This window comes from Thalassophryne amazonica, chromosome 6, assembly GCF_902500255.1.
Source record: "Thalassophryne amazonica chromosome 6, fThaAma1.1, whole genome shotgun sequence".
NCBI lineage: Eukaryota > Metazoa > Chordata > Actinopteri > Batrachoidiformes > Batrachoididae > Thalassophryne > Thalassophryne amazonica.
In genome coordinates this window covers 52,570,546-52,594,565 of record NC_047108.1, presented here as the reverse complement: position 1 = coordinate 52,594,565, position 24,020 = coordinate 52,570,546, and the positions used below count along the sequence as shown (strand labels likewise).

Sequence of the window (24,020 nt, the reverse complement as noted above, 5' to 3'; positions counted from 1 at the left end):
AGCTCGTGTTTGGTTTATAGCCAGCTTGCGAAGCCCAGCCAATATTATTATTCTCTACGAGGTCTGTGAGAAAAGTATCGTACCTTTTTTATTTTTTTCAAACCTATATGGATTTGATTCATATGTTTTTAAGTCAGCCAAGCTTGAACCTTCATGCGCATGCGTGAGTTTTTCCACGCCTGTCGGTTGCGTCATTCACCTGTGGGCAGGCTTTGAGTGAGCACTGGTCCACCCCTCTCATCGTTGTTTCATTGTAAGGAAATGGCGGAATGATTTGGGCTTTTTTTCCATCAGAATTTTTTCAGAAACTGTTAGAGACAGGCACCTGGAAACCATTCGAAAAATGTATCTGGCACACCTCCGTTTCGGAGTGCCAGGGGACAAGTTTGGACATGCCTATCTCGGCTTTCAGTGCTTACCAGTCGAGTGAGTATAAGAGAAATTGTGGAGAGCTGGGCATGTCCCAACTTGTCCTCTAACACTCTGAAACGGAGGTGTTCCTTTGTCTCGCTCGATCAGCGAATCGGTCGTGACGTGCGAAGCCTCCACGCGGCTTTCCATGACAAAATCTCTTGTTGAAAGTGAAATCTGCCAGAAAATGGCTGATGTCCAGCTCTTGTGATAACCAGAGAAATTGCTCATGACGGTCCCGGCTCCACACACCCAGCCGTTTAGAAATGATGTGGTGTTTTCTGCCTCTTGATGGCGGCTCGGAGCGTGGCGCGCCGTGCGCCATTGTGGGTCGTCCTTAAAGCTGTAGTAACAGTCCTTATTCTCTGTGAAGCCCGTAAAATTTTCACCGAAAGCCAGATAAATTTTTCGAATGGTTTCCAGCTGCCTGTCTCTAACAGTTTCTGAAAAATTCTGATGGAAAAAAAAGCCCAAATCATTCCGCCATTTCCTCGCAATGAAACAACGACGAGGGGGCTGGACCATTCCTCCCACAAGGCGTGCTCACAGGAGAATGACGCAACCGACAGGCGTGGAAAAACGTACGCATGCGCACGAAGGTTCAAGCTTGGCTGACATAAAAACATATGAATCAAATCCATATAGTTTTTGAAAAAAATAAAAAGGTCCGTTACTTTTCTCACAGACCTCGTATACTTGGCTGTGTAATTAATTAACATATGGCAAACCTGAAAACACTATTTAAATTTCATGAAGTAATGTAAAGCTGCTAGCCACTTAGAGAGTTACAAAATATTTTAAGCTCAGTCATGTGACAGTTTGACAATGCCGTAGCATGCGGTAGGTCTGTAAGAACTCTTTGTAAACATCCTGCACTTGGGCGATTGGAACACGTGTCACAAACAAAAAAAATTATTCTCACCTGATATGACTGAAACCCAATGAGAAGGGTTGAGCTGTGTCGAAATCTCACCCAGCGTCAGTCATGCAATGAAGCAGTCATTTGATAAGTCTACACAGACACACGTCTCAACAGTGTTCTCCAAAGATGAGACAATGAACCTGATATCTTACTGTTTTTCAGGTTGAGAATGAAAGTTTTTCAGAAATTGAGTGGGGCAAATTCTTGAAAATTTCATGATAAATTGTGATAATGTTTAAAATGGGTTCAAAGTGAATTTAATTTGTTTTACTGACATATCCTTAGAAATATATTCAGTACTCTGCAAATGCTGCAAAATGTGAGTTAATAAATCCAGAAACTTCAACTTTGAGGAGAAGTAAAAAAAGGCATGCAATGACCAGTTCTGTGGTTTAGGACTGGAAAAGAGGGAGGTGACTCAGGGTGACGGGGAGTGGTCTAGGGCGGCCCTGAGGGCCCACAAGGTTTATATAGTTTAACAGCTTCCCCTCTCCTCCTGCCTTGTGTCTGTGAGCTCCCATTTGTGACAGCCCAGCCTGTACCTCTCTCTCTCTCTCTTACGCACATTCTCTCTCCAGAGTCTCCCACTCTCCTGTGACCATGAGCTCACAAAGCCGGCAGACATACTCTTTCCGCTCCTCCACCAGTGGCATCAGCCCTGCTTCGTCAATCAGGAGCACCAGTGCCCCTGTCTACAGGGCTGCCACCATCTCTGGCGTACCCTCCAGCACCCGCATCAGCGTGTCCTCCTCTGGGGTACGCAGTGGGATGGGATCCATGGTGGGAGCCGGTGTTGGATCAGGAGGCTTCTCCAGCAGTGTCCAGGTTGGTGCCGGCGGGACCAGTGCTAACATCATGGGCAATGAGAAGTTTGCCATGCAGAACCTGAACGACCGCCTGGCCAACTACCTGGATACAGTGAGGAACCTGGAGCAGGCCAACCACAAGCTGGAAATTAAGATCAAGGAGGCCCTGGAGAAGAGCGGACCAGACTTCAGAGACTACAGCAAGTACCAGGCGATCCTCGATGACCTGAGGAAGAAGGTGAGACGGTGGAAGGGGAAGGGAGAGCAGATGTGGGAATGAATGAGAGCAGATGTGGGAATGAATGAGTTTAAAGTTTTGGACCATAACGTGAGGGGGTAGGGAGGAGGATGGGAGGGAGAGAAAAGGGGGAGGTGAGCTGAAAGAGGAAACCTGGACAGAGCTGTTATGAGATGATAGTGATAAGTACGAGCAAGTTCTGTGGTCATCTGATGAGTGTAAAGAAAGCAGTTCTTTTACAGGACAGTACCTGTAGCTTCTAGAGGGGGTTAACCGGGTTCCTGTTGGTCATCAGCACACTGCCTGTTTGTGCTCCACGGGCAGTGAGCCGAGGGCCGGACCGGAAACAGTGCAGGGCAGGAATGTTCAGAGGATCATGGGTCAGAAAGCAGAGACAAACAAGCAAGAATGGCCATGGACTTACAAAGATCAAGCTCAAACCGGTTCCTGTGTATTCATAAAATCAAAATGAAATGGTGTGAAAATCAAGGATGCTGTGAAGCCCCACGCACACGTGGAACAGCAAAATCAATCTGACATGAAATGAGTGTTACAAAATGTGGTAAAACTATCATTTTTTTCCAGCTTTTGTTTCAAATGGATTCCTCAACGAAACACTGCAAACAGCTCATGGTTCATCTGATTTTTTTTTTTTTCAGAAAAAGTGCTTCTTTTTCATTCAGCCAAAAATAAAAATAAAAGAGTAGTAGAAGTCTGCTCGTGGCAATGAACTGATATCTAAAACTGGCAGGATTTTTAAAAAGTGATTTATTTTTAACCATTTTTTCTCACTTTTCAAGGACAAACATGTGATGTCACTTCTTTTTAATTTTTTGGAACATTCATGTGCCCAGTTCATGCACAAAATCCATTATAGGTGTTTGGCCAAAAGGGTGATGGGAGAGGGGGGGCACTTAAATACCCAACCACCACCCGCCCCTCCCGAGGCCTGCCTCTGAAAAACCAGTCTAATCCGGTAAATCCCACACAGTCAGCTATCCGTGCAAACACACACACAAATGTGCGCACACCTGCCCACACACAAACTGCCACCACCATCACCACACGTCACATGAAAATCACCTGCCGGTGTTCTGCTGACAACACTGTTCCTGTTCCTTGGCACTGAGGACAGTGGTTGCCTGGTAGCCACTGACTGGCTCTTGGACTTTGTCACCTGCATGTCTCTCATGTATACACACATATATAAATACATACAAGCACAATAGCTGTTCTTTACCACTAAAACTGAATACTACTGACTGAGCACTCAGCACATGACTGTGTTTGTACACTAAACAAGTACTGAAAAATAACAAAAAATTTAAGCTGCTTATAATCATGGCCAACTTTGGCAACTTTTCACTCTATAACAGGCTAAGGTACAAATTGGCGCACCCTGGTCAGTTTCCACAAGCAGATCTCACCGAGCCATGTTCAATGCCAAATCCAACAAGCAGGCACACCATTTGGCAAAAGTCAGGAAAAGCCTTTTTTTTTTAAGAAGAAGAAGTAGCTCTGCAGGCCTGCTCCAACTCAGTGTAAATCCAGGTGAACTTGGTGTACACCTAGTACTCAACTCTTGACCAAGGTCTGAAACCAAGTTCCTAAATTTTTTTGAACATGTTCAAAAACAGCATGAGTTAAGCCAACTTTTCCTGACTTCTGCTAACGTATACCGAACAGCATGCTGACCCCCACCCCCCACCCCCCACCACACCGGGACACACCTGTGCTGCACCAACTCAGTACCAAATTAAACCATTTGTAAAAGCTGCTTGGCAAGTTATTGTTCAAGCAAAAAGATGTTTATCCTTGTGGCTGTTGTAGTTTCAGGTATTTACTCACAAGCTAATTAACCAGTTTACCCTATACCTGTTGGGAATGGTGGGTGTATCCTAAACTAGGGAGCATTACATTTAAGGTGGTTGTAATCAAATGGGAGGGGCCAGGAAGTTTTTTTTTCTTTTTTTAACTGTAAGATAGTTATGCAACCTCCATTCATTATATTTGATGAAAAGGTGTGGCCTATCAAGGAACACAGTCTTTTAAAATTTTAGGTAGCCTGTGATAAAAAGGTGAACAGGAACATTTTGGAAATTAACATTGCAACTTTAAAAAGAAAAACAAGAAAGAAACAAACAACTTTTATCACAACTGTTTACTGATGAAGTTCTATGCATGAAGGGTTGCTGGTGAAAAACATACCAAACAAATTAATAAAGTAATATATCTTTATTAGATTTTAGTAATTAAATTAATTATATCAAACTTTGAGAGTTGACCAGACTGAAATAGAAAGTGATCATTTTGGGGCAGAAATAATGGGTCATTTTGGATGCAATAAATCCATTTTTTTCAGTGGCTTGGTAATAGAATTTATATATACAAAGTAAAAATAAAATGAATTCTTCTGTTACCTATATTTTTCATCTTGTAGTGTAAATGTTCAGTCGTTTGCACTCTTGCCTGACAACAACAAGGTCTGGGAGCTCAAAATCCATACTTATTCTCCTTCTACATCTGGAGTTGTGTAAGGAAACATATGTGATAAAACATGGCAAATGAACAATGCAGAGGAAGCTTTAGAGGACTTGTCCATGAATAGGCAAGTATGGATTGAGCTGCTTGGACTACTGCCACCATGAACCAGACCTGGAAAAGCATCAGAAAATGAATGAATGAATCTATTCAGGATCTACTGTGGTGACCCGAAACAAACAGGAGCAGGCAGATGATGTTTAGTGGAAATGTTCATCCGTTTTTTGTTGTTGTTGTTGTTATTTTTTTTAATGTCTTATTGCCTGCGATGGCCGTATCTGCAGTCTCAGACTTTCTGTTGTGGATTCATTCTAGGTCTTTGATGCCACCACCGACAATGCCCGGCTGGTTCTGAATATTGACAATGCTCGCCTGGCAGCTGATGACTTCAGGATTAAGTAAGGCTCACACACTATGGCTCAGATTGCTAAAGATAGAAAACTGCAGCCAAACCCCGTTGATCACACCTTGACACCTAATCATTAATCTTTACCTTACATCAAAGCCAATGGATCCTTTGTGTTGAAAATATCTCAACAAATATTAGGCGCGACAATGGTTTTGAACATGCTGTGCCCATATCAACCCAAACACTTAAATCTGTCTCCGTAACAATTAAAGCTATTAATTCCAGATTTATGGTGACAGTTAACATGTGAGATATTAAGAATACAATAACAAATCTGATTTAACATGAACTTGACCATCCTGCTGTGTCCGGTTCAGGTACGAGTCTGAGCTGGCCATCCGCCAGTCTGTGGAGGCCGACATCATTGGTCTGAGGAAGGTCATCGATGATACCAATATGAGCCGCATGAACCTGGAGAGCGAGATCGAAGCCCTGAAGGAGGAGCTCATCCACCTGAAGAAGAACCACGAAAATGTAAGTGACGGGGAATATTATTTTAGCTAACTCTCTCTAATGCTAACTGATACAGTTATATAGTTTTGTGAGAATTTAGCTGAAAGCACCTTATTGTGGCTCATAATTCAGTATCAATCATTTTAATTTGTCATAAATTAATGAATTAATTAATCAAGAGGTTAAAGAGGGTGTGGCCAGCAGCAGCTTCTTTATATTTAAAACAATAAGCACCAAAATCCAAGACCTTGCTAATTTATTTATTTATGTATTTATTTGTTTGCTTGCTTGTTTGGTTAGTTGGTTGGTTGGTTGGTTGGTTTTCTTTTCTGTAGTTGTAACCTTTTGACTATCGTGATTTCTGGACTATAGGGTTTTTTTTACATGTTGGCTGGTCCTGCGACTTATATTTTGAAGCAACTTATATATCAACATATATTGTATTATCATCTACATTCACAAGATGGCATACATGACAACAGAAAGTTGCTCATGAACACTGATTTGAATGAGGGACTGCCTGATCCACACTGTGGAGCAGAAAGTGAATTAGCTTAGCTTAATTACTATGAAGGTGAATGCCAGCTGTGGTACAGTAAGAAGAAGAAGAACTCAATGAGGCTGGGTCAGCACATGATTTGTTTGCACTTTGTTGGACAGCAACAACTACAACAGAGGAGAACAGCTAGGCTAAGGTAAGTCTAATTGTAGAATGGGTTATTTTAAAAGTTTATTTCTGGTGTAGTGAGGTAACACATAGAAGCTCCTTATTGAAGTGGTCTGTGCATTCAGACAATCATTTGTAGTGACCTGCGTGTCTTCCTGAAAACATGTAGCCCCCACTTTAAAAATCCTATGAAAGCTTCAGCTACATAACACACCAGCTAAACAGGTTGTTGTAGAAAATATGAATGAAAACTACCCTTTAATGGGAAGAGGGAGATTTTTTAAGAAATGCAAAGTATCCCTACATCATCACAAAATGCTTCCCTCAAATTTGGCACCAGTCATTTATTGACTGAGGGAAAATTGTAAGAGATGTTTGCGCTCTCACATGCACAGGTCAGCTGTGGCTAAACCTTATGCAGAATTTACTGCAACTTTTTTTTTTTTTTTAGTTATGTGTATATCTTTTCTTTATTGTCCCATTTTCATGAAATACTTTTATGTGTGATCAAATGAAGAAAAATCAAAGTTTAGAATGTTACCTCAGACGAGGACATTTGATGAGCAGGATTACTCAAACCAATAAACTTTTTCACAAAATCTTTGGAGAACATTGGGTGTCACCTAAAGAGAAACTGTGGTTGGGGATCTGCCAAATTTAAAACTGGACCAGGGACTGTAAACTTTGTTTTTCTTTTAAATTATATTTTTTAACTTCTGTCCTTAAATTCACTCCAAAATCTCATTAGTTAAACTAATTGCCTAAAACCAGTTACATTCAGTTAACTCAATGATTCAAGTTTAACAATTATTTGAGCAACATACAGTAAACTTGAATTTATTTGTGCTACATAACATATGACCCACTGATGCAATAATATGTATTATTTGCAGTATTCTTCAATAATCTGAAATTATAAATGTTAAATATTAAGTAACTTTTTTTTTACTTTATGTGCTTTAAGTGTATTTTATTCTCTAAAACATTCAATGTTTTATATCCAATAAGAAAAGGGGAGGATCAAGGACAAAAGTTTCTATAGTAGACAGATGGCCAACACATGCCAAATTGGTGTTGGTCAAACGAAAATAAACAGAGAGAGTTATCACCAGGAAGCACACCAGCTGTAAAGCCTTTTCCAGAGCCATAATGATTGTGGTCAGTTCATTGAAATAAAGGAAGACCTGAAAGAAAAGGGGTCTCAGTGGTGAGGGGGTTGCAAGAACAGGACAGAGAAGTTGGTCTAATGAGGAATACAAACTACTACATCTTAAGAGGATCAGGAAATCTTAAAATACTTTTTTAAAAATGTACAAGTACAGTGGGTTGTTTGGGCCTTGGTGGACTGATGGATTCTAAGGACTATCTTTGTACTCAATCTTTTGAATTAAATTATTCAATATTTCAGTACAACAACTAAAATGCATTCAAACATATTGAAGACCCCTTAAATAGAAAAGTGTAATCACTCCTGAAGTTGTTCACTGTAATGATATAAAGCAAACAAGAGCCTTGAGTGTATTGCAGATGTCTGAAGATTCAGCAGTGACGAGCATGCATTGCACATAGTGACTTCTTTGTTCATGTTGGGTCTTGTTGCAACTGACCTCTACTGGGAAGCTCATTTAGCTCATGAAGCAGGTAGAAAAAAATGCAACTTACTAGACGCTGGAGAAAACACTTCTCTGTGTAGCAATGATCTGCTTATTCCTCACTGCATGCAGGAAGGGAATGAACCTAACCCCCTCCATGAAGGTGTACTAACCAACTGATGTTCTTGAATGTGGCACACAGTCACAGCAGACTGTTGTTGTCTTCAATGTGCTTTGTCATTTCCACAGCAATAAAGAGCAAAGGTTGACCATTTTTAGCTTTCAATGGTACCTACCATCATCAAACCTTTATATGATTCGGAGTTAAATATACTATCAATATTAATATTAGTTATTATTCTTGATGGCAAAATAACACAAAAATGCACACGGAACTTCTTCAGTTGCTGTCAAATTATCTTCCATCAGTTGTTACTGACTCATACCTTGCATTGTAAAAATGATGGCAACAAGTTCATAAAATCCCACAATACATTAAAAAATAAGTATGTTGCATATCTCCTGTCGCTGCAACACTAGGGTGTGAATTTAGGAAAAGCTCCTGTGGGCCATATTTGAGAGTCTGAACAAACTACTTTTACTGTATGGTTGCACACAGAAAATGTTGGAGTGATATTTAATTGAAAAAAAAAAAAAAAAACTAGGAACGTTTTTTTTTTTTTTTTTTCACTTGGAAATTCCAAGTAAATTTCTTCAAGGGAACTCAAGTAAATTTTACTTGCATTAGGTTTTCTAAAATAATAACTCAAGTAACATTTACTAGCAGTCATCAATGCAATATTTTCATTGAATTTTACTCTCTGTTTATTAGTAAAAAAAAGTAAAACTCTTTGGCTGCTCCCTTGTTTTCACTCGGGGTTGCCACAGCAGATCCAATTTGGTTCTGCATGTTGATATGGCACAAATTTTACACTGGCTGTTCTTCCTGACACAACTCCACATTACATGGAGAAATGTGGCAGGGGTGGGGTTTGAACCGGGAACCTTTTGCACTGAAACCAAGCACACTAACCACTTGTTGCTTGAGTTAGTCTTTTTCAAAAACTAATATACGAGGGCTGTCAATAAAGTATAGGTCCTTTTTATTTTTTTCAAAAACTATATGGATTTCATTCATATGTTTTTACGTCAGACATGCTTGAACCCTCGTGCGCATGCGTGAGTTTTTCCACGCCTGTCGGTGATGTCATTCGCCTGTGAGCACTCCTTGTGGGAGGAGTCGTCCAGCCCCTCGTCGGAATTCCTTTGTCTGAGAAGTTGCTGAGAGACTGGCGCGTTGTTTGATCAAATTTTTTTTCTAAACCTGTGAGACACATCGAAGTGGACACGGTTCGAAAAATTAAGCTGGTTTTCAGTGAAAATTTTAACGGCTGATGAGAGATTTTGAGGTGATTCTGTCGCTTTAAGGACTTCCCACGGTGCGAGACGTCGCTCAGCGCTCTCAGCCGCCGTCGTCAGCCTGTTCAAGCTGAAAACCTCCACATTTCAGGTTCTATTGATCCAGGATGTCGTGAGAGAACAGAGAAGTTTCAGAAGAAGTCGGTTTCAGCATTTTATCCGGATATTCCACTGTTAAAGGAGATTTTTTAATGAAAGACGTGCGGACGGGTCCGCGCGTCGGGACGCAGCCGCCGCGACGCTCCGCCACAGGAAAAACACCTCTGTTGAAAGCCTTAAGGACAAGTTGGAACATGTCCTGCCTGTTAAACAATTTCTCATATACTCACTCCACTGAAAGCCATCAAAAGCCGCCTGGATTTTACAAATGGTTATCAACACGGAGGTGTTTTTCCTGTGCCGCTGCACCGCGTCGGCTGCGTCCCGACGCGCGGATCCGTCCGCACGTCTTTCATTAAAAAAAGCTCCTTTAACAGTGGAATATCCGGATAAAATGCTGAAACCGACTTCTTCTGAAACTTCTCTGTTCTCTCACGACGTCCTGGATCAATAGAGCCTGAAATGTGGAGGTTTTCAGCTTGAACAGGCTGACGACGGCGGCTGAGAGCGCTGAGCGACGTCTTGCACCGTGGGAAGTCCTTAAAGCGACAGAATCACCTCAAAATCTCTCATCAGCCGTTAAAATTTTCACTGAAAACCAGCTTAATTTTTCGAACCGTGTCCACTTCGATGTGTCTCACAGGTTTAGAAAAAATTTTGATCAAACAACGCGCCAGTCTCTCAGCAACTTCTCAGACAAAGGAATTCCGACGAGGGGCTGGACAACTACTCCCACAAGGAGTGCTCACAGGCGAATGACGTCACCGACAGGCATGGAAAAACTCACGCATGCGCACGAGGGTTCAAGCATGTCTGACGTAAAAACATATGAATGAAATCCATATAGTTTTTGAAAAAAATAAAAAGGACCCTTACTTTTTTGACAGCCCTCGTATGCACATAAAATTTACTTAAGAATTCCCCTTGTAAAATTTACTTGGAATTTTTGAGTGAAAAAAAAACTTTCCTATGTTTTTTTCAAGTAAATATCACTCCAATTTTTTTTCAGTTTATAGACAAGTGGCCCCAATATACACTACCAACTACAAAGATAACATTTCACTGGAAAACCAGTGCTTGGCTATAAATTCTTCTGATCTGTCTTAGGATGTGATGGAGCTTCGGAACCAGATTGCCCAGTCAGGAGTCCATGTGGATGTTGACGCCCCTAAAGGACAAGACTTGGCTCAAATTATGGCAGAAATAAGAGCCAAATATGAGAAGATGGCACGGCAGAACCAAGAAGAACTCAAAGCATGGCACGAATCTCAGGTAAATATTCTAGATGTTACAACATTACCACACGGAGCTATGGGTTTAGAGTTTGTCGTCCACTTCAACTCTAAAAAAAGTATTAAATTCATTTCAATCTGGATTGCTGAATCAGATGACAGAAGTGCAGACCCAAGTCGCCCAGAACACAGAGGCCCTGAAAGGTGCCCAGACAGAGGTCAACGAACTGCGCAGACAAATCCAAACCCTGGAGATCGAGCTGGAGTCACAGAGGAGCTTGGTGAGAAGCGTTCATTCAGCACATGCATATCTGAACACGCTCTGGTGCTGAACTTAACACTTTCACTTCACTTCATACACATGTACTTTGTTGACACAAAGCTTTCCACTCTGCTGACCTGTCGCTATGTTACAGTACTGGGTCAAGTCTTTTCTAACCAAATGTTTGCTTTCCCGCACCTTGCTTGCTTGCAGAAAGCCTCTCTGGAGGGCACGCTAAGGGACACAGAGATGCGCTACAACATGGAGATTGAATCTCTCAACACCATCATCCTGGGTCTGGAGGCGGAGCTCACACAGCTGCGTAACAACATTAAGCAGCAGTCGCAGGAGTACGAATCACTGCTCAACATCAAGATGAAGCTGGAAGCCGAGATCGCTACCTACAGGCAACTGCTGGATGGTGAAGACTTCAAGTATGTCCAGAGTCATTTTAGAACTGCACAGTAGTTACAAGACCAGGGGCCTCATTGATAAAACACTGCATAGGATTCATATTAATTTATACAAACAAACAAAAGTAAAAAATTATGCACACAAAAAATCCCCCTCCCCTGCCACCGCCATTTGTACGCACACCTGCAAGCAACTTAGTCTTTAAAAATCACACACTACTTTGAATTGTGTGCATGTTGATCTGTCTCATATCCCGCCCTCTACACACCCACATTCAACCACAAACGGTCAATACAAAACACCTCATGAATATGCCCATATCAAGCCAACTGAGAGAAAGAGCAAGAAAGAAAACACATTTCTGACAGTAGTGGGATGACAGAAAAACAATAAATACAGCAAATGGAAACATGAGGAATCAACGGTGAGTCGAAGAGTAGTTTTGAACCCAACCATTCATAATGACCATTCACTCAAGGTGCTGTACGTTTATTCTTAACTTTGTTTTGATTGTGGTATGAAACTGGAGTGCCCAGAAGAAACCCACACAGCCATGGGGAGAACATGAAAACACCACAGAGAAAGGCCCAGGCGGGAAGCAATCCCAGGATGTTCTTGCTGTGCGGAAACAGTGCTATCCGCTAAGGCACCATGCTGCTGTTTCTTCGTAATTTTTCCATCACAGACAGTCATGGACATAAACTTTATCGTTCTTCAACAAGCTCACCACAAGAAACAGAACTTTTAAAAGAGCAGAATAACCAAATGATTATTTATCATTACTGATGTCCCAGAATCATTTGTGCTGCTGTCTTTAAGATCAAATCTTTCTTAAAAAAAAATTTAAGCAATGAAAATATTGTGGGCTCATATTTGATATAAAATTTCATGAGAGAAACAATTTTTATGGCAGTATAGCAGGCAGGACCTTGTCTAAATGACAATGATAATCCAGTCATGTCCAAAACAAATATATTGACATATTAGCAAGTGCAGTGAGCTGATGAAATATAAGCATAAAAATAAGAAATATGGTTTAGATCTGAGGCAACTTACATATTTGAATGAATGAATGGATTTATTCAGCACACACATTTAACAACTGAACAGTCACTCTGGCATAACTATGTCTCACTATCACATCTAACCACCAATGTTTTACTTCTGACATAGTACATGTATATGTGATGTGTGTTATTAAGTGGAATTAAATGTTCATTTTATGTATTAATGTTGCCACTCACATCGTAACCCTCACCAAAATGTTTATATGCATGGGTCACAGTTTGTGCACCTATGTAGACATTTTGCCATTTAGTTTGCTTTTATAAATCACAATGTATGAATTAAAATGGTCATGCTCATCCTTTAGGTCCTGTTTTGTGGTTAACCTCTTAAACCCTAGAGTCCCCAAATTTGGGGACTTGCCCTGTTTTGGAACATTTGAACACTCATAACTAAACAATGCTGACACCAACACTTATTGTACATCAAAATGTCAAGCGAAGTCTCCTCTACAAAAGTATCCACTTCAATCACATATCAACTAACCACAGCTGAAACACCAAGCAAATAAAGACATAAATCGGAATTCATTTTTCGGGGGGGAAAAAAAACCTAATTTACTCCTACCAAATATTATTTACTTTCAATTTTTTTTGCATCCACAAAATCCCCTAGGACCTGTCTTTTAGCTGATCCAAACTTTTGCATTTTTGACCTTGTACAAGCTGAGAAATAAATCATAATGTATGGGTATGTGATTTTGGTGAAATAGGTTCTAGGGCTTAAGGGGTTAAAAATGAAGCCCCAGATCTGTTAGTTGAAAATAACCTAACAATCATTTCTTCTTGATCTCTCCATTTAGGCTCCAGGATGCTCTAGAACATGAGAAAACAGTAAAGACCAAAGTCATGACTGTCACACAGACCCTGGTGGACGGACAAGTGGTTTCATCCAGCACCGAGACCAGGAACCTTTGAAAACCCAAAGCAGCAGTCTAACACTCCCATAAACACTTCATTAGAACACTAACATACGATTGGCCAAAGTATAGTTAGATCTATCTTTTTTGTCAATGGGCTATCATTGTCTATTTGTCCATGCAACACTAAACATTACAATCTCAACTACTGCAGCAATGAGGTTGATTTGTGTGCAGCTGTACTGCAGACTAATAATACAGAAAACTGGAGCAGAGGAGAACTAAACCATGTTTTATTTATTTCATCATGGTCCTGTATTTATCTTTTGTTGTGTTCATCTACAGGTGTTTACTGAAGTTTAGCATTGGAGATCTACAAGCATTTTTTGAGACAAACATGAATTTTTTTTTTTTAATAGTGAGTCAAATCAAACGTTAACCATTTTTATATTTCATCACCTTTAGTTTACTGTCTGTCCAGTTTAGTCTGTTTGTTAGACTGTAATGCTCACACATTTCAATAAAGAGAACCATCTGAGAACCTTTTCCCTGCTGTGAATATGTCTCATTATTAAGTAATTATATAAAATAGTACAAGTTGGTCACAGACTCCACCACAGTTACTTGACATATAGGGAGATCTCATTAAAAGTGAAAGAAAAGCATTTGCTCTTTGTAGATACATACAAAACAATTTCCCTCTACATTTAACCCATCATAATTTTTATTTAGACACGATTTCCAACCATTAGAATATGAAGTAAAATCATTAGTCACTGTTTTTTCTTATGGTAAAAACTCTTTTAAAGTGTAAATATTAGTATTAATCCAGTAATTACATTTGCCATGGTGAATGTTGACCAAGGCCCAGCTTCATAAAGCAGTCTATTCTTGTTTGATCAACTAAACTCACTTAGTTGACTAATTTTTCAACATTAGTTGTTGCACAAAGCATTTAGTCAGCTAAAGTTTCGCGTTACCTGACTGGTGCAGAGGAGGCTAATCTTATTTTAGTCAACAAAACTCAAGTGTCTTACCTCAAAAAAATGGTGGTTATCATGTACCACCACTTGATGGAACAGTCAAGAGCACCCCTACGTTACTTGTATTCCTCCAAAAGGAGAGCTTCCTCTGCTTTTGGTCATGGTTGCAGCAAACGATGACTGCCATGATGTGTTTATGACAGTTCTCACATTAGCCACTGGGTGTCGCTGTTACGCTGAGCAGCGTTGTGTGCACAGAAAGGCATGATGGAAGTGTAGAAGAAGAACTGCTAGGCTAAGCACTAAGCATGTCATTCTGCAGTTGTATGTGTCCATAAACGTCAATAAAACCAGTTAACAAAACAAAGGCTGGATAGTTCATGACAACGACCAACCCAGAAGTAAACAATAATCTTGCGCATTGGAAGCATATCTTGGCAATGGCGCTTGCAAGGCTATTATGCCCATAAAAAATGTCGACTAACATAAGAATCCATACGTTTAGCCATCGATGTAAAACAGTGATTAGATGGATAATGTTGGGCAACTATCTAGTTGACTAAGTAAGTTTAATAGACTATGAAACCAAGCCCACATCTTGTATCAGATGTAGTCAGGTTTCTCTAACACAACACCATGACCTTATTACAACATAGAAACCAAGAACTGCCATCACTTATCACAACACCATCATTACTCTACCAAACAAGAGTGTCTGTCTGTATTACCACACGATATGGTACAAAAGTTCCATAACAAGTGATCCAGGAGGCTGATATGATATTAATATCCAAGAATACTCAGAATTTGACTTCAAGATGGCAGTGAGACAAAGCAAGATTGCAGAATGATAGCAAGACATAGCAGTATCTCATATATCATGTCTTATCAGCAGTGTCCAAGGCTCACCAAGACACTACGGAGACTGTTCCCAGAAACCATCACAATTTGATAGTCTGAGGGAGTATGTCCTTACCATGGTTGCCAGTGTATTTGCTCAGGTAACGTTAGGACTCACCCTTGGGAACTGCCTTGTGCTTTTGGCACAATATAAATATAATGAATTGAATTGATAGTCATAGTGATACCATGGTGGAAAACTGTATGTGGGGGGAAAAAGGGCAAACATGATCAATTTGTTGTCAAAGCTGGAGTAAAACAAATCTAGAATTCAGTAACAATGTATATGAACACCACATATTACCACCATGGAGAACACAATATGTTGGTGGGCCACCAAGCCTGGACAGATTTATTCCAGGCTGTCCCAGCCACCAGTAACCCAAGTTAGAGAATTTTTTTCTCTCTCTCCCTCTCTCTCTCTCTCTCTTTTGCTGGGAATACCATCACAGGACAATGGGTGACCCTTCATCTAGCGCACACTGATCCCCTTCTAACACACAAACCAGGATTTAAAAAAATAAACTAAAATATGAGCGTGCAGGACTATGACAGTGAGGAATAGACTTCCAGGCCATTTAATTAAGTGTTGTCCCAACATTGTGTTCTTTCTTGTTTCAGACCTAAATAGAAGTTGTAGCACAGACGTGAATTGCAACTTCTTGCTGTTGTTTCCACATTTCTGTTGAAGATATATGTATGGGTTGTGTACTGTCAGCATATGCACAATGTTTTAGGAATACTGATATCACCTCATGCAAAGTTTTCCCGGTTCCTGTGGTATTATGTGGATTCCTGTGGTATTATTAATGATGTTATAACCCAACTTTCATAACTAGTAACTTAAAAAAATCTGAAGTCATGCGACCCCGAGTGCATCATGATTGCACCTAATTGCACTCGGGGGGGATTTTTTGAAGCAAAAGCAGTTTTTAACAATAATTTGGTTATGTTTGAAAAATGTCATGTTTCAAAATAACTGCCTGTCTCCAATAATCAGGTTCATAAGTTACTGGATAGTGACAGAGGAGGATTTTCTTACAAAGAAAATGCTCAATTTTAGCTAGTTTGCCAGAAGGCACATAGGAAATTCAACCATAGAACTGATCTGTTTTCTTGCAATCTAAATGCTTTTCTTTTCCACTCCACCATGAAGCTCTATACTTGGTGATGCAACAAACAAACCAAAAAAAAAAAAAGCATCATCTACAGTTTCTCCAATCACAATTGTTTCTCAGTTATCTGGGTGTCTTGGTGTCTTCCCTCATGCATCGCCTTGCCGCACATCAGTCAGATTTTCAGATCTGGCAATTGGGAACATCTCACTGGTCCAAAGGTTCAGGTCAATGCTACAATGCTACACCTGCTCTGATTGGTTGATTTCTGGTCTGATATTTTCTCATCTCAGACTGTTCCCATGACAATTGGTCGGATTACGTACAGATTTTGCAACTTTGACATTTGCCATTTTCTCTCGGTGACTTGGAGAATTACAGCAAATGAGCTAGAAGTGGACATGCACAATGAAGACCACAAGATGAAAAACAGCTCCGAACAGGTCAAGAACAGATCGAAAACGTTGTTACAAACCAGAAGAGCTAAAAATGCAATTAGAAAAACCAAGGCAGACAGAACATACTCCATAAATCTCTTAAATGTTTGGTCTACGCAGCATAAAAAACAGTCATAGAACTAAATGGTTTATTAACCTTGCTTGTTCGGTAATAAGCCATTAATATTTGATGCCAATTTCAGTAGGCTGCACTACTAGCTGTGTACTTACATGTGCTTTTTGTCTAAATTAAAAAATGGCATTTCTTTCCATCTGTGAGCAAGTGTGCGTGTTACTTTAATAATGAAAAAAGACGTCACTTTGTTTTTAACTTTGCTGGTTATAAAGATGCACCGTACAATGTCAATGTCATACACAATATTCCGTAATTTGGCATTGGCATTTAATTCAAATGGAAATTATCCAACCTTCACTATGAGTCTGTGAATTGTGATGTTTGGCTTTAGACTCGTGAACCTTCTGACTACTGAACCTTTGGACTCATGAAACACTGGCTGGCAACTCAAGGCAGGTTTACTAAACAGTACCACACTGTTTCTGTTTCTTAATGACTGTAAAAGTAATGTTTTCTATTCAAAATAATACTTTGTCCACTTTCTTATGGCTTTGAAAACCCAAGGACTGTGTATAAAAATGTCTGCCATACCTAAATTGTTAATGTGATATTTTTGTTAATCCTCTTGCGATTGAAGCTGAAAGTCAACGTTAAAAGCCTCTTTATTTTTTATTGTTTAATTTGAACTCCATTGTGATGTTGTATGCAAAATTACAAAAATAGTCACTGTCTCACTCCTTATGGACATGTCTGTTTATATTAATTTGCAGTTTAAAAAAGATACCAAGGGGAGTTTTACTTTATGTCATTCAGTATGCTACAGGTTTGGAGTTTTCACAGCCATAACTATCACATTTTTCATGCTTTGTGTGTTTCAGACATGTTGTATTCAAATAGAGAGTGGTTTACTTATTTAGCTTTTACTGGCACCCTACTCTTAATTGGACACTTTAAATCATTATTGTTGTAGCTCATTTACTACACTTAATTCCCCCTGAAAATCTGAATTATTTTTGTTTCTAACCTTTGACAGATTGACTCATAATCAGTGTTGCAGATGGACAAAGTCTAACAACGAAGACTACAGATAAAAAAAAATGCAATATAGATAAAAGAGGAGTGGCAGAAATTATATTGCCTTTTCAAAGTGACATATAAATCCCAGGACTTGTGCTCCAGTTTTTGCTGCCAAACATCCTTCCAACAGGTCTCACCGTTTCTTTCATCAGAACACATCTTTTGCAATGGAGTACCTTCTTAAACGCCAAAGTTCTCGTAATTTTGGCTTCCATTTAGGGTCCACTCCTTTACCTTTAGTGAAAAGACCCTACACTCACAGTGTCAGTGGAGGAGCAGGAGGCTACGGGACCAGAGATTTCAACCGTTACCTATGGCACCATGGGTTGGGAGCAGCTTTGGTGGTGACTACCAGTCCTTGCAGTCCACTTCTGGATCCTCTGGCCATCGGGAATGAAAAAATAACATGCAGAACCTCAATGACCGCCTGGCTAACTACCTGGAGATGGTGAGGGATCTGGAGAGTGCAATAGCAAGCTGGAGATCAAGATCAGAGGGGCCATCGAGAAAAAGGCCCCTTAAAGGAAAGAGATGACAAAAGTACACAGCATCATCATGGACGTGAGGGCCAAGGTGAGTGGAAATCAGTGAATCAATCAGCACTCATGTTTGCAATTCGGGACAAATTACTATTTTATGGCAATTATAAAAGTTTATCCCCTCACCCCACCCCACCTCCTTCAATATATTTTCAAACTGTTCAGGTTTTTATTTGCAAATAATAATTATATGTAATCTCACTCAGGACTTCCAACAAAGTATCACTTCTCAGTTAAACAAACTCCAATATTTTATTGCAAACATCAGTATAGCTACAGATCACACCAGAATTTCCCAGGATAGAAAACAACTCAATGCAAAGTACACCACAATGTTTTGTTGTTGTTGTTGTTTTAATGTTAACCTTTTATTAAACCTTACATATCATTGTGGTTTTCAGCAGTTAGCAGCAGTTTGTAACTAATTTTTATCGTGGGGAAAAAGACACTGGAAGTCTTCTATGCCCTACCTAATTTCTTCCTGTGGTGCAAATTTGGTGAGAATCTGTGAAGTAGTTTTGACATAATCCTTAAAAGCCTATAAAATGAAACTTGATCCAGATCACCTCCAAAATTTAAAGGACTCTTCCATGGCCTGATGTGTATCTGTGGTGCAAATATGCTGAGAATCCTTCAAGTAGTTTTGACGTAATCCTTCAAAGCCTGTATCAAATGAAACTTGATCCAGAATCTGGATCCAGATCACCTCCAAAATTTAATGGAGTCTTCCATGGACTAATATCTATCCGTGGTGCAAATATGCTGACAATCCGTCAAGTAGTTTTGATGGAATCCTTCAAAGCCTATATAAAGTGAAACTTGATCCAGGATCCGGATTCAGATCTGGATCACCTCCAAAATTTAATGAAATCTTCCATGGCCTGATAAGTATCTGTGGTGAAAATTTTGTCAAGATCCGTGCAGTAGTTTTGACATAATCCTGCTAACAGTAATCCTTCAAAGCCTATATAAAATGAAACTTGGTACCGAATCTGGATCTGGATCACCTTCAAAATTTAATGGAGTCTTCCATGGACTAATCTCTATCCATGGTGCAGATATGCTGAGAATCCGTGAAGTAGTTTGATGGAATCCTTCAAAGCCTATATACAAAGTGAAATTTGATCCAGGATCCGGATTCAGATCTGGATCACCTCCAAAATTTAAGGAAATCTTCCATGGCCTGATAAGTATCTGTGGTGAAAATTTTGTCAAGATCCATGCAGTAGTTTTGACATAATCCTGCTAACAGTAATCCTTCAAAGCCTATATAAAATGAAATGATACCGAATCTGGATCTGGATCCGGCTCGCCTCCAAAATTTAATGGAGTCTTCCATGGACTAATATCTATCTATGGTGCAGATATCCTGAGAATCCGTGAAGTAGGTTTGATGGAATCCTTCAAAGTCTATATACAAAATTAAATTTGATCCAGATTCAGATCTGGATCACCTCCAAAATTTAATAGATTCTTCCATGGCCTAATATGTATCTGTGGTGAAAATTTTGTCAAGATCCGTGGAGTAGTTTTGACATAATCCTGCTAACAGTAATCCTTCAAAGCCTATATAAAATGAAACTTGGTACCGAATCTGGATCTGGATCACCTGCAAAATTTAATGGAGTCTTCCATGGACTAATCTCTATCCATGGTGCAGATATGCTGAGAATCCGTGAAGTAGTTTGATGGAATCCTTCAAAGCATATATACAAAGTGAAATTTGATCCACGATCCGGATTCAGATCTGGATCACCTCCAAAATTTAAGGAAATCTTCCATGGCCTGATAAGTATCTGTGGTGAAAATTTTGTCAAGATCCATGCAGTAGTTTTGACATAATCCTGCTAACAGTAATCCTTCAAAGCCTATATAAAATGAAACTTGGTACCGAATCTGGATCTGGATCTGGATCACCTCCAAAATTTAATGAAGTCTTCCATGGACTAATATCTATCTGTGGTGAAACTTTTGTCAAAATCTGTGCAGCAGTTTTGACGTAATTCTGCTAACAGACACACACACAGACAGACAAATAAATAAATAAACTCTGATGATTTTATTACGTACTTAATTAAACATAATAATAATGCAGTTCATCAGGGATGTGCTGATGGATAAATATGACTATACTTCAGCAGCACTTCTGATATTCATATACTTCTACTGAATGATCGCATGTGCATGTAGACTGTGGAAACCCACTGCATATAGTTACTATCAGTGAGGTTATCTAAGGCAAACCTGTGTGGAATAATTCCGGCTATAGAGAAACTGTGAGTGCATGACTTTTAATGATAAATATTTCAAACTATCGTCTACATTATTTGCAGTGCAAATACAGCGTCATTGCAAAGCAGTATTTCAACAATTGTGTCTCCATTGTTTGACACGTGAAACTGATAAAAGGTTGAATTCTTGACTTTTTATTACCTTATCACCTTCACTTCACAAAAGTGTCAGTATAATCTCCTGACCGCCTGCTTTCACAACGTTTATTGCCGTCTGAATGACATCCTTAACATCTTATGGTGCTGCGATAGGATTAGAAAGATAAACTGTTTTACACGCGATGCATTCAAAGAATACTCTTTCCCCCATACAATTAATCAAATACAATATGAAAATCAAACAACATGCATGTGGGAAAAAGTGAAGTAACACAAAGTAGACACACTATAAAGTACAAACAATAGTTTTAATTTCTCTCAGGTACTGGAGATGTTGAAGGGAAATGCACAACTTGCTATATCTGTTGACAATGCCCGCCTGGCCTCAGAGGACTTCAAAGTCAAGTGAGTCTTCAGCTTTATGAGGAAAATAAAAGTCATCGAAACTTAAAGCTAAAGTAAAAATTGTCGTTTTTTCCTTTTCATCCATCAGAATGGAGTATGAGATGGCAATGCGTCAGATGGTGGAAGCAGATGTCTCCAAACTGAGGAAACTTCTGGATGATACTAATGTGATCCGTCTGCACCTAGAGAGTGACATTGAGTCTCTGAAGGAAGAGTTGATCACCCGGAAGAAAAACCATAAAACAGTATGTAATGGCATTCTGAATCCTCCACCAGACAAAAACTCAGTTTGTTGGTTCCTCGGCCTCTTTGTGCAGGATAACCCGAGGTAACCTCACTCAGGAAATCACTCCCTATTTCCCCTTCAACAGGAAGTTGCTGAATTGCATTCCCAGATCTCTGTTGGCGTCAATGTGGACGTTGATGCTGTTAAAGGTGTGGACCTGGTCAAGATCATGGAGGAAATGCGGGATAAGTATGAGAAAATAGTACTGAAGAACCAGGAGGAGGTCGAAGCCTGGTATGAAGCTCAGGTAGAGATGAATCCATCAATGTGTCAGTGCATGTTACAGTATATTCTGAGTTTATTGTCTTGTTAAGTGCTGTTTTAACATTTAATTTTGTGTCCAGATGACTGAGGTGCAGGTCCAAGTGGTTGGGAGCACAACAGCCCTGAAAGAAGCTACGACTGTGTTGACTGAAACGAAGAGGAAGTGCCATGAAATGGAAATCGAACTGCAGTCTGTGCTTAGTTTGGTAAGTACTAATGAGGAGTGGACAACAGCATCATACACTCCTGGACCTGAGCTGATAGTGTTTGGCCAACAACAACTTTAACTGATCACTGCTCTAAACCAGTGCTGCTTTTTACTTTCCACTGAATTAATACATGCACTGGCTGATCAGTTTTGAGGATTATTTGTTCTTTTTTTTTTTCCTTTTTGGCAAGTTACAATATCACTGTGAATTTGACAGAAGCCCTATTTGAGGTATTTTAATTTCATTTTTTCACAGTGTGATTTGCATCCTTTGATTTGTAGTCATTTGTTGACCTGTTGACAGAAAGCCTCGCTGGAAGACACCCTGCGTGACACGAATATGCGCTACAGTATGGAGGTGGAGAAGTACAACATGATTATCCTGAAGCTGCAGGATGAGCTGAGTCAGCTCCGCACTGACATCATGGACAGCGCACAAGAGTACAAACGCTTGCTGAACATCAAAGTACAACTTGAGTCTGAGATTGCTGAGTACCGGCGGCTGCTGGATGGAGGAGCAGACCTCAGGTGAGTATGAGGAGAAAGCCTGAGAAGAACTATGCAACAGGATGAAGCATTCACTCTCAGAGGGTAGTTGATGAATATAAAGAAAACCAATGCCCTTTGAACTAAACCTTTGTTCATCCCAGGGGAAGTTTTGCAAATGAGATTCAAATTTGGTGCATGCAAACAAAAAAAGGACGTTGAAATGGAAATTAACAGCAACGAATCTGCACCATTTCAGTCCTATTCCCATCACTACTATCATTTTATTTTTTCATTTAAGTATGCAAACACAAATTCAATGGACAGAAACGGTATTGAACTGATTTCAGTGTTTTGCACCTTTTTCAGACTTGAAGATGCAGTTGATTCGAAGACGGTGCAGACCAAAGTGATAACAGTCACTCAGACTACGGTGGATGGAAAAATGATGTCAGAGACCAAGGACGTCAAATCCAGTGTTTAAAGTCATTTATTTGATGCAGGCTGATATAGGCTTGAAGTAACATCTTTCCAAAGTGTGTAAAGCCAAATGCTGGGCAGTGACACAATTGTGGTACTGTCCAGTGACTTAATGGGCCGGACTGTAACACCTCTCCCATGCACATGCACACGAATAGCTGTCTGGCCTTCTGCCAGCATTCACCCAAACAACCCACTCTGCTGAGCGTCCAGGAAATTCTTTCAGCATCTGAAACATTCACATTCTGACCTGGTGTGCTCTGGCTTCACCCCGGCAGAGTAAATAGGCCTATGTTCCCAGGAACTCTACTGTTCAGTCCTGGTTTCTATTGGCTTTGGATTTGTTTACTTTCACATAGTTCCCTATAACTTCTATTTAATAAAAACTGACTGACCTGTTTTAGTGTATGTCAACCCTGATGTGTGTGTTTTTAACCAGTTTCCTCTCAAATGATATACACAAAGTAACATCTTATAATCTTGACCACATGATAAAGAGAGATTTTATTGGTACCCAGGAACAGAGTACCAATTAAATTCATCAGGAAAGTGAATTGCTTACAGTTTAGCAATGATTAAAAACAGTCAAAATAAATCTGTAATTAACAGGGCAAGCACAAAAGAGTCAGTGAGTTCACAAAATTTGCATAACATTAAAAATTGTACTACTGCATATTCAACTTTGAAATTTTGGATTCTGATGTATTTGAGGACCAGTGATCCTACTACTTTGGGTCATGTTGGTATCTTTCAACAGTAATTTGCAGTTATTATTGTACCATTGCATGTATACCCATCCCTACACAGGGTGTAAAACATAAAGTGATACTATAAAAGAACTAAACAAAATTTTATGGAAATGGATTTATTAGCTGTGGCGGCACAGTGGATTAGTGGTTAGCACTGTTGCCTCACAGCAAGAAGGTCGTGGGATCACTTCCCACCCTTTCTGTGTGGAGTTTGCATGTTCTCCCCTTGTTTGTGT

General features: G+C 39.8%; 1 pseudogene; it reads left to right on the top strand.

Moving 5' to 3' along the window:
* Positions 1-1,811: 1,811 nt before the first annotated feature.
* LOC117511459 lies at positions 1,812-23,122 on the top strand (annotated as a pseudogene).
* Positions 23,123-24,020: the final 898 nt, after the last annotated feature.